This window comes from Tasmannia lanceolata, unplaced genomic scaffold (assembly GCF_043159265.1).
Source record: "Tasmannia lanceolata isolate RefF3 unplaced genomic scaffold, GAP_Taslan_0.1 ptg000024l, whole genome shotgun sequence".
In the NCBI taxonomy this organism is placed as follows: domain Eukaryota; kingdom Viridiplantae; phylum Streptophyta; class Magnoliopsida; order Canellales; family Winteraceae; genus Tasmannia; species Tasmannia lanceolata.
In genome coordinates this window covers 1,199,846-1,213,541 of record NW_027518701.1, presented here as the reverse complement: position 1 = coordinate 1,213,541, position 13,696 = coordinate 1,199,846, and the positions used below count along the sequence as shown (strand labels likewise).

Here is a 13,696-nt window from a genome sequence, read left to right as displayed (position 1 = left end):
ATGACCTTGGATAGGATAGAATGGAAGAAAATGATCCATGTTGAAGAACCCAACTAGAGCCACGATTAGAGCCGGGAAGATTCCTTTCACTTTCTTCATGAAATTTTTCTAAAGGATTCATTTAGCCGATCCAAACTAGTTTGGGACAAATGCTTTGTTGAGTTGAGTTGAGACAAAAGACATCTACAAACAAAAAACTATAAAACTCAACTTGATTTATTTAAATGATGGAATTAATAATAAGCATAAAAATAGAATATGTATAACTCATACACTCAAAACTATAGTTACAAATGCATGACACTAACAAGCAACAACATGATAATTAATTCGAAGAAAGTGATACACACACACATATTTGAAACAATGACAATTATTTTGGCCAACATAAGTATCCATTAAGTCTTTGGTAAGAGTATCATGTCATGTTGGATGTGATATGTTGGGCCTTTACAAGTATTCGGTATCATTGGTTATAAATGCCATCTCACCTTTCTCCAATTTATGTTAATAAATGATGTGGGTATTGTCTTTTTCATTGTATTTATCAAGGTTTAAAATTTTGGTTCTGGTAGGCGTGGAAATCGGATCGGGTTCAACCCGAAAAGGGTTGAGTTCGGGTCGGGTTGACTTTTCCCAACCCGGTTTGAGTTCGGGTTGGGTTCAGGTTGAACTCAGGTCTGGTCGGGTTCGGGTTGGAAAAACGGGTTCCTCGGGTCGGGTTGAACCTCGTCGGGTTGGAAATCGGGTTGAGTTCGGGTTGGAAAAATGGGTTCCTCGGGTTGGCCTCAACCTGTCCCAACCTGACCTGAGTTGCAAGCCGAGTTTCGGTCGACACGGAAATAGAAACATTTTGGTTTCGAAAATTTCTGTGGAAATCTTGTAAAATCACTGAAACGTATGGAAACATATGCAAATGATGAAGTTTAAAGATGAAACTTCATGGAATGCTAGAATAAGCACAAATTCATACTTAAAAACCATCGTATAAACAAGAAAGCCATCCATACTGGCTTAATCACATCAAACACCCAGTGACAATGCAAGTGAAATGCATTGTCGCACAAGTCTGGAATAACAAAGTCAATAAAGAAGTACAATGTAATGGAGTGTAAGAAAGTACAATGAGCATTCATCCCTCCAAGGACCCCAACTCTATGTCAATACTACAGTTACAAGATGGTATTGGTCATATGCTGATCTGACATCCCATGCATAAGAGACGCTTTGCTTGAAAATAATGTACCCTACCAAATATCTATCTCTATATTAATGAAATGAAATGCAAAGTCAAATGGCTTACAACGAAAAAAAAAACATTTCTTCTTTGTTTATGCATTTTGGTCGAATTTCAGTCGAATTTTTGAAGTTTTGACCGAAATAATGAAGTTGAATGAATTCATTGTTTTTTTTTTTTCTTTCAATGGGGATGAAAAAAGAATCATTTTGGCCGTTTCGTGCCATTTTTTTGAAAATTTAAAACCATGGTATTTATGCAAAAAATTACATAAAATTCAATCAGGTATGTCGTACTTTCTCATCAACCTTGTATGCACATCATCCTTGCTTAATATGGACTGCAAAATTGTTCATACATGATACTGAAATATTGATTATTTCAATTTTCTTGGATTTAAATGTGATTTAAATTTATTATAGATTTAATCCCATCTCTTGAAGTGTGTATTTTTGGAATAAAAAGCACGAAGAAATATTTTAGAGTTACTTGCAAGCAATCTAAGTGTGCTGCATATTGATTAACACCTTGCCTTTGAACTCTTCTTCTCCAAATGATTTTTCACGAAATCTCTAGAGATGATGGCCCTCCAATTGTGAATTTCATGACTCATATACTTACTGTTGTTTAGACACAATACAGTGTGAGATCTTCAGGTTTTCCAGGACTAGTTATATGATTCTAATTGGAGTATTCTAAGGTATTCTAATCAGATTGGGAATTTCATTCCTACAAAATTTGAGCTTGTTATATGTTGTTCCATTAATTAATTGGACTCCCAAAATTTTATTTTCAAAACAATATATATATATATATATAGGGAAATGATTTCCGCGCTCCAATGTTTTGACAAACATGCGCTCCAACTTTTGTCGTGTAGTATTTAATGGGCTGTCAGAGGAATATTACGGTTCTCAAAAAGCTCTTAAAGCCACATGACAAATGTGTGGAGCGCATGTTTATCAAAACATTGGAGCTTTGAAATCATTTCCCTATATATATATATATGTGTGTGTGTGTGTAGGGATTTAATTGCTAATGGCTTTCACATAAAGGCATTTCACGGCTGGCTGTTGCATGAGAGAGCAGCCAACTCAGAGCAGCATGACACGTTTCAGTGGTACCAAAATGAGATGCTCAATTATCATTCCAAATTGTAAACAATTTTAGGTCTAAAGGAACAGGATCACTATCTTACATGCATCTGATTCTTTGATCTCAGACATGGTCTTTTTATGATGTTGCATAAGGAACCTTTATGTCAATAACATTTATATAGTTTCATATCTCTTATAAGAACAAGTCAAAATCAAATTGAGGGTATATGATAATAACACATACACATCCTTAAACAATTGGAATCTTCATTTATGGCAGCACTCCTTATAGAGAACTAATGCCAAAAGAGATTGAGGAGGATATGCAGTACATAAGCTTTTAGGTTAGTATTACTAACTGGTTTTAGGGGGATAGGTTTGCCCTCTCTCTCTTTCCTTCCTGTCTCCAATTGGTAAATCAAATAACTAATTTCTTCATCTTCATCTAAAGCAGTGAGGATGGAATCCAGGCAAACATTTAAATTTTGAGAGCATTAGAAAGCTATCACCTTTTAATAGCTATTAAAAGGCTATGGTGCAGATACCATTAAGAAAATGGTTATGGTGCAGATTTGCTGTAGCCATGGACCAGCCCAGTCTGAAACGGCCATGTGCCTGCTTGTACCCTATGAAAGTTGTTTCAAATTGCACATACTTCCTGTGATTGGTGCTGTTCTGCAGCTGACACTGGCATTCCTCAAAATTTATTGTTCTCTTATATTGAAAGCTGTAAAAAGAAAAGGTGGCAAAATATTTTTACCAAAGCTTGAAGGAGAAAGCATTGGCCCCATAAAAACTGAGATAATAGAAACTCAACCTGTATAAGAGCAATTATAAGTTACACTGACAATATAGAGGCCATCATCCATGCAGAGGAAGGACCTTGAAAAAGAAAAAAAAGGCAACTGAGAAACTAAGTAAAACCCAAATGGTAAACTTTCATTCTTGTAATTTTCACTACACCAACTACAAAATTTAAACCCACCTCAGATCAAACTTGGTGTGCTACATACATGCCTTGCTCCTATTTTCATGAATGTCTTTGAAAATTATTTATTCGAAGAATACATGTTTTAATGACTAAATTTTTATGTGGTAAAATAGAGCCATGGCTTAAAGATTTAGGAGCCGTTTGGATGACATTATTTTAAAATCCTTGATTCCTTCAAAATTAATGGAGAGAAGAACAAGAGGGAAAACATATAAGAAAACTTAAGGAAGAATGAACTAACAATGGGAGCAATGCTCTACCACAAAAAGGGTTTCTTTACTTCATTCCAATATTTTCTTCAATGGCTTAACACCCCTAGATCAGCCCCCTTTTACATATTTTTCCACTATCTAAAGCATTTACTCCCATTACAACTTTCAAGCATACCATTACCTAAGATTTTGACCCTACTTGGAACTATAGCAAATACAACTTTCAAAACACATTGTAACTCTAATCTCCTAGTTCTGATACAACTACGTGCAAAATTTATTTCCTAGGCTTTTTAACTCTTTGACCACCATTATAACACCAAAATCTAGGCCATCATGCTAGGTACACATGCATGCCATCACATGTGCTACATCAAAAATCTAGAATTGAAGAAAGCTTGATTATTAAATCCTGGATTTTAAAATATGCCTATTTGGATAGCATCCTGTATTTTTTAAGGATTTAATATTACGCTATTTGGATGCAATCCTGGATTTCAAAAGCACTGAATATGGTTTTTATTATTTAAGTTGGGAATTCCAATGACTATTAAAGCATTTTAAAACTTTGGAATCCATTTTCATCATAAACTTCGGAATCTATCTAGGCTAAATTAAGGCTTTAGTTTGTCCTTCAGAACCTTTGATTTTAACATCCCAGGATTAGTTTTTCAAATTTCTGAATCCTTTTTCATCGCAAACTACATAGCAATTGTTCAATATCCTATTTATTCAAAATGTAGGCTATTACTTTCTTTGACCATGTAACCTTCAAGGGCCGACTGATATTCTAGAGAAGATGCATATGTCCATAAAGAATTGCCTCCAATATCCAAGTAACATGTATATGGGGAATTATTAGAGTTAATAAGAAGCTAATGCATTTTAACAAGACAAGAAAATATAATCGTCCTGATTATTCAAAGTTGTCTGGCTATAAGTGTAACCTTTTGAAGCAAAAAGATGTAAAATAATAGATAACATACAATGACAATCCACCAAGAGAACCGAAAATGTGTTCCCCGATATGATAAGGCTTCCATACTTCAATCCTTTGTTTCTGTTGGTACATGCTTCTTATTGCTAGTTTGCCATTTTTGAGACAGAGCTTTCTTATCTTGTAGTGGCTGCTTCTGTCCATTATTTACCCTCTACAGGAAACAACCACATTAGTAAATCGTGAAAGATATTTGGGAGGATTTAGTCCTTTGAGAGCTGGATCGACCAACTTAGCCAGTGCGTCAATCAAAATCTATGTGGGACATGGGCATTGGGAAGCTAGGACTGCAACAAGCGTGGGTTTATGCAGAAGAAAAAAATGAGTGGGAACTATTTGTATTTCATTCTACATTATCCTTGTTGTATGATCATCAATTTCTATTATAAATTTATTGAAAGCTGCCCAGACTGTTGTTTGTTTTGTACACATGCGTGTTCCCCGATATGATAAGGCTTCCATACTTCAATACTTTGTTTCTGTTGATACATGCATCTTATTGCTAGTTTCCATTTTCGAGACAGAGCTTGCTTATCTTATAGTGGCTGCTTCTGTCCATTATTTACCTTCTACAGGAAACAACCACATTAGTAAATCGTGAAAGATATTTGGGAGGATTTAGTCCTTTGAGAGCTGGATCGACCAACTTAGCCAGTGCATCAATTAAAATCTATGTGGGACATGGGCATTGGGAAGCTAGGACTGGAACAAGGGTGGGCTTATGCAGATGAAAAAACATGAGTGGGAACTATTTGTATTTCATTCTACATTATCCTTGTTGTATGATCATCAATTTTATTATAAATTTATTGAAAGCTGTCCAGACTGTTGTTTGTTTTGTACACATGCCTCCATGCAGATACTTACTTATGTATGCTCTCTTGCTTTCTTTGTAAAAATGAAAAAAAAAAACCCTTTTGTTTGAATATTTTTTTTCATAGGCTGTCTGCTCATCAATTCTCTAAATGCAATCTGGGCCTTAAATGCAGGTGGTTGTCAAAGATATGCTGGTTTTAGCCTACTTTTTGTTTATGTATATTTTTAAGCAGATGCTATAGAAACTCTAATTTCTTGTTCAATTCTATGGATTTGTCTTACTAATGCCAGAAATTCATTATCTACTGAAATGCTTTGTGCAACATCCTCTGAAACATCTTCTCTTTGATGATAAAGAAGGATTGTTGCTCTGATGCGAATTTGAATATGCCCTCTCCCTTTAGATTCTTATGTGATCCGTTCTTCTTCAATCTATCTTTTGGAGCTCTATGCCCATATACATAGTTGTCTGGGTTGCTTTGGGAAAGAAATTCCATATCTTTTATTTTTGATGTTCTCTTTCTTTGTTTTGTTGAAGTCCTGCTTTTTCTATGGTGCTTAGGGCTCAACTAGCTGCTCTGACTGTTAAGGCATTGGCTTTCGGGAAAAGTTGTTAGCTGATTTGGTATTAAAACGATGTTATTCCACCTAGGAAGGGTTGGTATTAAACCAAGTGAAGGTAGTGTTGGGATGCTATAACAGTTTCCTAATTCATTCAGTGAGTTCTTTTGTAGTTAAGTTATATGATTGTCTCATTAAGATGGCTATGGCTTCCCATTCCAAATTCCCAATCACATTCTGCGAAGTATTCCAATAATCAAATCCAACCCACTTTGTGTATTCTATTTTTTTTAAAGCTCGTTTAAATTCAACACATTCTTCTAACAAGGTTATACTTAACAGATTGGATTTTGTGGATAGATATCAAAGCTGTTGGTTGCACTGCCAAATACCTTCAGAGGTTTCTCACCTGCAGAGTCCAAAATCTTTAGCCTCTTGTAATCTAAGAAAATGAATGGTTTTTGATTGGTAAACAAAATTAACAAGAGAACTGTTGAAATCATATGCTTGGGAATCCCCACACTACCTTCAATCCTTTTCCCATTCAGTTCTCTCTATTTCTAGTACTCAACACTCTCTACTCATAACTTGCTTATTGGATCGTAGCGCGGCTAGGCATTGACAAGGAGCAGAGAAAAATGAACTCATTATTAAGAACTAGCCCAAGATGATGGTTCCTTCAGTTTTCTTTTCGGAGAATTTCATTCTACTTCTGCTTAATAGGGGCACATGTTCTTTATCGCTAACAAAGTTTACGTTTAATATAGCTGGGAAATGCTACTATTTGGGCAAAAAAGGGAAGGAATAAGGTAAGGACTCAAAGGGCCATTTTTTACTGGAAGTACTAGACCTCACATAGGACAATCTTATATAATATGGGTTGCCACTGTTGTTCCCCAGCTGACTGCAGTCTGCACTATCACTGGCTCTTTCTTACCTTACAATGGCGGATGCACCCCTATTTACCATCATTGAACTTGGTCCAGACATGGTGCCTGGTTTGGATCACCAAAAAGGTTTGGGTTTGCTAGGCAATTTTGTGGAAAACCATTTTTCAGCTTACTTTTGCACGAGAGAATAGCCAAGCAGGATAACTTTTTAGCAGATTTTGTCTTATTTATGTAATTCACCTGAGGTGGCTGTTCTCACATGCAGAAGTCAGCCGCGAAATGGGTTTTCTCAAAATTGCCTAGCAAATCCCTACTTCTATTATCTATTGTTTTCTAAGATAAAAATTAAAAGAAAGTTACGTTGTAAAAATAAAGTTACCAAAGGTTCAATTTCATCCTCATCATCTATACTAATGCAATCACACCAACAACTAATTAACCCATAACTAATTATTAGAGTCAAAATTAGCCCCTGTTTTTTTTAAATTTTAAGAATTGATTTTGAGTCCAAGAGTGATTATTGGAAGCAAAATTGCATTTAATTTTGAGTCAACTATCAGTTTTGAACTCAAAATCAATTCTGAAAATCCAAATAAACAGGGCTTTAATTTTGAGTTCAGCAATCAGTCATGGACTCAAAATCAATTCTCAAAATCCAAATGACCAGTGACTTGATCTTTCACAAGCAAATAAATACATGGGCACACTTCATACGATGATCCAAACCTTTCATTTGTTGGGCCAAAATGTAAATAGGCTTTACCCCGTAAATCGTTCCCATAGGATGATCCTAACCCTTTGATCCGTAGAGGGATTACACAATATAAAAACCTCTAGAGAATGGAGGATGAGGATCATCCTATGGAGATGATTCACTGGATAGAACCTATTTACATTGTGACCCAACCAAATGAACGGTTTCGATCATCCTATGAAGTAGACCCCGCTGTACTTTTCTGAAAAATAATGTGAAGTGTTACGGTCAAAATCTATAACAGATGTGGTAGTCAAGGATGGACTAGTCCCGCCTGGGATAGGAATGAGTGAAGGTAATGACTGAAGGTTGGTTTGAAAGGACATAGGGGTCAGTTCAGTACATAGTACATAGCACATAGCTGTGACCTGCACAACGTAGCACCCCGACCAGCCCGGAGTGGTAGCTCCGGATAGGCCCTCTGATGCTTAAGTCAATATGACGTATCAGATAAGGAAAGCAGAACTATGAATAGTAAATTTCGGGATTCGGACCCCTATCTTTGGATTTATGAGGGCTATTTATAGTGAAATACCAGGTGTTAGATAACCTTTCTACGCTTGGACATGTGTCAACCTGTGAATGGGTAGAGATTACTTTAGTGCTTTTTTTCGAGGGTATTGTTACCTGTTTACCCCTGGCTTTAGTGTGTAATTCCAGTTTTGCTTCAATGCCACGTGTCGACTAGCAATTGGAGGATTCTCTTTGTACCTCATCATGAAGAAGAACCGTAATCCCATCAATTGCGACATTCCTTTAATAAAGCAAAATGCCTTAGGACTAAAATTTTTAAAAGGTACAAGTAGAGCTAAAGCATCTTATACATACAAGGCATTTAACAAAAAAAAATAGTTGGAATTTTCCTTATTAACAAAGAAAATTGGGATTTGCTAGGGACCATCGCGTAAGGCATTTCACGGATTCACCAGACTTTGTCCTTACTCATGAGGTGGCTGAGCTCTCATGCAACAGTCGTTCCGTAAAATACCTTAGCGATGGTCCCTAGCAAATCCCAAGAAAATTAGACTTTTCAAAAATTAGGATTATGTTTTTTCCTTGTATTTTTTTGTTTGGCCCTAGATGAACCCAAACCCGATCCATCCCGATTTGGAGGCGGGTTGGGTTAGGGTTGACAATCCTCAACCCGGGTTGGTTCGGGTTAGGGTTGAGAAAATGCTATCTCGGGTTGGGTTAGGGTTGGCCTCAACCCGACCCAACCCGACCCGAGTTGCACCCCTACCAAATTGGATTTTTATTAGAGTTTGTTTCCCTTTATTATTTTCGGCCTTTACTTGCCCTCTCATCACTCGGATCTCCCTCAGTTCTCTTCCATTCCCGATTTCCTGCCCTAAGCTAATATTTCATGGGAAAAAAAAAATCACGATCACCAAACATGGCCTTAATAAAAATTGATTTCAGCACAATCACATTCATAATTGTTGCTTGTGCTAAATATAGGGGTGCAACTTGGGTCGGGCTCAACAGTTCAACCCGATTTTGGCTCGGGGTTGGCATTTCCTCATGTTGGGTTGGGAAAGCCTAACCCGACTTTAATTTCGGGTTAGGTTAGGGTTGAGGCCGTGGCAACCCGATCTGACCCAAACCCGACCTTCGTTCTCTAATTTGATCTTAATTTTCCTTGGGTTATTGTATTTTTTTGTTTTGCAAATTTGTGAACCCGAACCAACCAAACCCGATTTCGCGTAGAGGGGTTGGGTAAGGGTTGAGAGATTTAGAAGCAGGTTAGGTTAGGGTTGACCATCCTCAACTTGAGGCTTGTGTTGGATTGTGTTAGGGTTCGCCTCAACTCGATCCAACCCGACCCGAGTAGCACCCCAAGTCAAATATAGGTATCGTGATAATTATTTTAGGGGAATGATATTCCCCCCCACCCCCCAGCGGAAACGGATAAAATCCCCCCCTTTAATGTTATCCGTTAAGTTTAAAAGGCAAAGAAAAACATTAAAGGGGGGTGAATTTATCCTCAAGTACTGAACCGTTCTCACAGAAACCGTTAGGGCGGGTGATTTCATTTCCTTAATTTTATAACAACTTGGGTAGAAACAGTGAGGAAAGACTTGTTGGCTAGGAACATAAAAGAGAATATAACCTTGGATAGGATATAATGGAAGAAAATGATCCATGTAGACGAACTCAACTAGTGTCAGGAGTAGACTTAGTCAATTTGAGCTGGGTAGATCCTTTCACCTTCTTGATGAAAATTTTCTAAAAGGATTCATTAGCCGACCCAACTAGTTGGGACAAAGGCTTAGTTGAGTTGAGTTGAGTATGATAATTATTTTATATATTGAGTTGAGTTGAGTTGTGCAGGCCATGTCACGTGAAAGGGGTATCCTTATGTCTTTTGTGTGTGTGAGAGACAGAGAGAGAGAGAGAGAGAGAGAGAGAGAGAGAGTGAGAGAGAGGGTCTATTTATGTCTTGTAGTTAAAGAGTAGGTCTATTTATGTCTTGTAGCTACTCCGTTCATGTCTTGTCAGATAGATGAAAGTGATAGGCATGTGTGCGGAATGGGGTGTTTGTCAAGATTAGAATTTAGAAGGGTAAGTTTGTTATAGTGGCTATGATCATTTATTTTAAAAACAGCCACATTTTCAAGATAAAGAGGGGACTCTTTTGCTAAGTTAACGGAAGATTAAGAGCATAAATAGTAGTATGGTCTCGTATTACAAAAGTAAGATTATCAAGTTCTGGAAGGAATAAATAAAACGTACTAAAAGCAAAAAAGAAAAAGAAAAAGTAAAAGTAAAAAGAAGAGCTGTCTATATAACACAACATGATAAAGCTTGCAAGATATCTGTGTGATTCTACTCCTCTTGCTTGAGAGAATTTTTTTTCAGTCACCAAGGAAATATGGCAGAAGCTATCCTAAATATACTGTTTGAGAATTTGAACTCTCTAATCCAAAACAAGTTTCATCTACTCGGGGGTGTAAAGAAACATATGAAAAAGCTTTTGAGAATTGTAAAAAAGATTCAACTTATACTTCCAAATGGAGAGGCAATGGGTGTCAAGAATGGGGAGTTGAAGGATTGGCTCTCAGAGCTTTCAGATGCGGCCTATGATGCTGATGACATCTTGGCAGACTTGGCTGTGGAAGATCAGCAATTAGAAGTTGTGGGCACAATTGGGTGTGGCAACATTCAAGTAAGCAATGACTTCTTACCTTGTTTTCATTTCCAACATAATACATTTCACCATGAGATAAGAACTAGGATAAAAGATATCCTCAAGAGATTACACTTAATTGCAAATGAGATGAAAAAGTTCAAATTGGAAGTAACAATTATGAGTTCTGAGAGTGAAGAGAGAACACCCACTATGTTGTCCTTTGTAAATGAGTTAGAAGTTTATGGGAGAGATGAGGAAAAAGTAAAAATTGTGAAGCTTTTGCTAGCTGATGTTAGTAATGAAAATGATGTCCCTGTTATTGGCATTGATGGCATGGGGGGAATGGGGAAGACCACACTTGCTCAATTGGCCTACAATGATGAGATTGTAAAGGGCCATTTTGAGCTAAGAATGTGGATTTATTTGTCTCAAGATTTTTCTGTTACTAGAATTGTAAAAGCAATTTTAGTATCTGTAACTGGAAGTTCAGCTGAACTTCCACCACAGTTGGAAGAGATGCAACGACTCCTCCGAGATATAATTTGTGAGAAGAGAATTTTGCTTGTACTTGATGGTGTTTGGAACGAAAATAGAGAGAAGTGGGATAATTTGAAGCAAGTCTTAGCTTGTAGAGGTAAAGGGAGCAAAATCGTTGTAACTACTCGTTGTGAAACGGTTGCATCGATGATGGGGGCGGTTCCTGAATCCCTCCTCCACTTGACTGGTTTATCAAACATTGATTGTTGGTCTCTCTTTGAGAGTCAGGCATTTGTATCTGGGAGAAGTGAAGATCATCCAAACTTGGTTGCAATTGGTAAAGAGATTGTCGAGAAATGTAAGGGTGTGCCATTGCAAGCAAAGGCACTAGGAAGCCTCTTGCGTCTCAAAAGGGAGGAAGCTTCGTGGTTGTCTGTAAGAGACAACCAAAAATGGGAACTAGAAGATGAAAATTTGTCCATTTTTCCTGCTCTAAGATTGAGCTATACTAATTTGCCATCTCGTCTAAGGCAATGCTTATCTTTTTGCTCAGTGTTCCCTAATGGCTTTACTATTGAGAGAGAAGAACTTATTCTTATGTGGATGGCTAATGGCTTTGTTACCCCTAATGGAAGAATGGAGTTGGAAGAAATTGGAAATGAGATTTTCAATGATTTATTATGGAGGTCTTTCTTCCAAGACATAGAAAAAGATGGTGACGGAAATATAACAAGGTGCAAGATGCATGACTTGGTGCACGATCTTGCACGGTCTATTATTGGGAACAAATGTTATATTGTGGATCCGGAAAAAACCGAAAATATTCCTCCATCAACTCGATATGTCTATTCTGATTCACCATTAGAAGACCAGAGCTTATATAAGGCCAAAACCTTACGGACTATACTATTGCCAGGTAAATCTTATCATGTCCAAACCCCTAGAGACATCATGGAACTTAGATACCTGCAATGCCTAGATCTAAGTAGACTTGATGTTAAAGAGATCCCAGATTCAACATGCAATTTGAAATAGCTAAGATACCTCAACCTCTCCTGGAATGGGTACATTAGAACAGTACCTGAATCGGTTAGCTACCTACAAAATTTGCAAACATTGAAACTAAGAGGCTGTTTCAAGCTCTGTAATTTGCCGAAGGATATGGGAAAAATGAGTAGCCTTAGGCACATGGATACTTATGGTTGTGACTCATTATCTCGTGTGCCCATTAGGATTGGGCAGCTAAGTTGCCTCCAAACGCTATCCATTTTCATTGTGGGTGACGAGGAAGGACGTCGCCTCAGTGAGTTGCGCAATCTAAACCTTAGAGGAGAACTATCAATAAAACAACTTAGCCTAGTGAGAAGTGCAAGAGATGCCGAAGAAGTCAACTTGAAAAGCAAGAAAAACCTTAGAGAATTGGTGTTATCATGGGAGGATGGTCGTGTTGATGTTGAGATGAAGGAAAAAGTGTTAGAAGGCCTTGAACCGCACTGCAGTTTGAAAGATTTGGGGATAAAAGGCTATGAGGGTATTCAATTTCCAGGATGGATGCTGAACTTGGCACTCACAAATCTAGTTGACGTTTCTCTTATTGATTGCCAAAGATGTGAAAATATCCCACCACTTGGGCAACTTCCCTCACTCAAGAATCTTGAGATCAAAGGAATGCGTGCATTGAAGCAAATCAACAATGAATTTTACAGATGATTGATTGTAAACTTTCTGAGGTATATATATTATATATATATATATATATATATATATATATATATATATATATATATATCAGATGATTGATTGTAAACTTTATGGCTATCTTGAAGAGGACCTATACATGTGTTCTTATTTTGTTAGTGATCTTATCATTGTTGTTCTTTGGTTTATTCAATGTTGCTACTTATCTTGCTTGATAGTATCGTTGACTTCTGGTTTTGATGGCTCCACCCATTTGGTTTTAGAAGGAAGAATTCTTTAAGTTGGTTCTGAAGTCTTTTTGGGGAATTCTTTTACCTTCCATATTGTGGTTCATGTGTCGGGACCGGGGTAGAACTCACCCTTAAAAGACAGCTGTTAAGGGGAAGAATTCTTTCAAATCTTACCAACCGAAGTGGGATTTTTGCTCGTGTGGAACCCCAAAAATCTCCCCTCCGCGTGGGATCAAGTTGCGAACTGAGAGACCTTCCTGGTGGTAGACTGGAGTTACCATGCCCCAACTCGGAAACTACTGATGGGACCCAGGTAGAACTCACCCTTAAAAGCCGGTTGTTAACGGGAGGGTGCCCAAGTCCGTATAAGCCCTCCACATCAGTTGCTCACCAGCCAATGTATTTTAAGTTTCTTGCTCATAGATTGTGGATTCTCATTCTATAATGCTTCAGTAGTTGTTAGCCTTACGAATTCTTGCTGGTATTTTGGATGTTGGTGGTGGGGTTTTCCATGTCTACATAGTTAATAACTAATTATGCATGCTCCTTACAAAATACAATTACAGATCTTAGTATTAAAGCCAAAGGCTCTTGTCATGGATTATG

General features: G+C 37.4%; 1 pseudogene; it reads left to right on the top strand.

The window, feature by feature from the left end:
- Positions 1-10,427: 10,427 nt before the first annotated feature.
- Positions 10,428-12,197, top strand: LOC143857408 (putative disease resistance protein RGA3 pseudogene; annotated as a pseudogene).
- Positions 12,198-13,696: the final 1,499 nt, after the last annotated feature.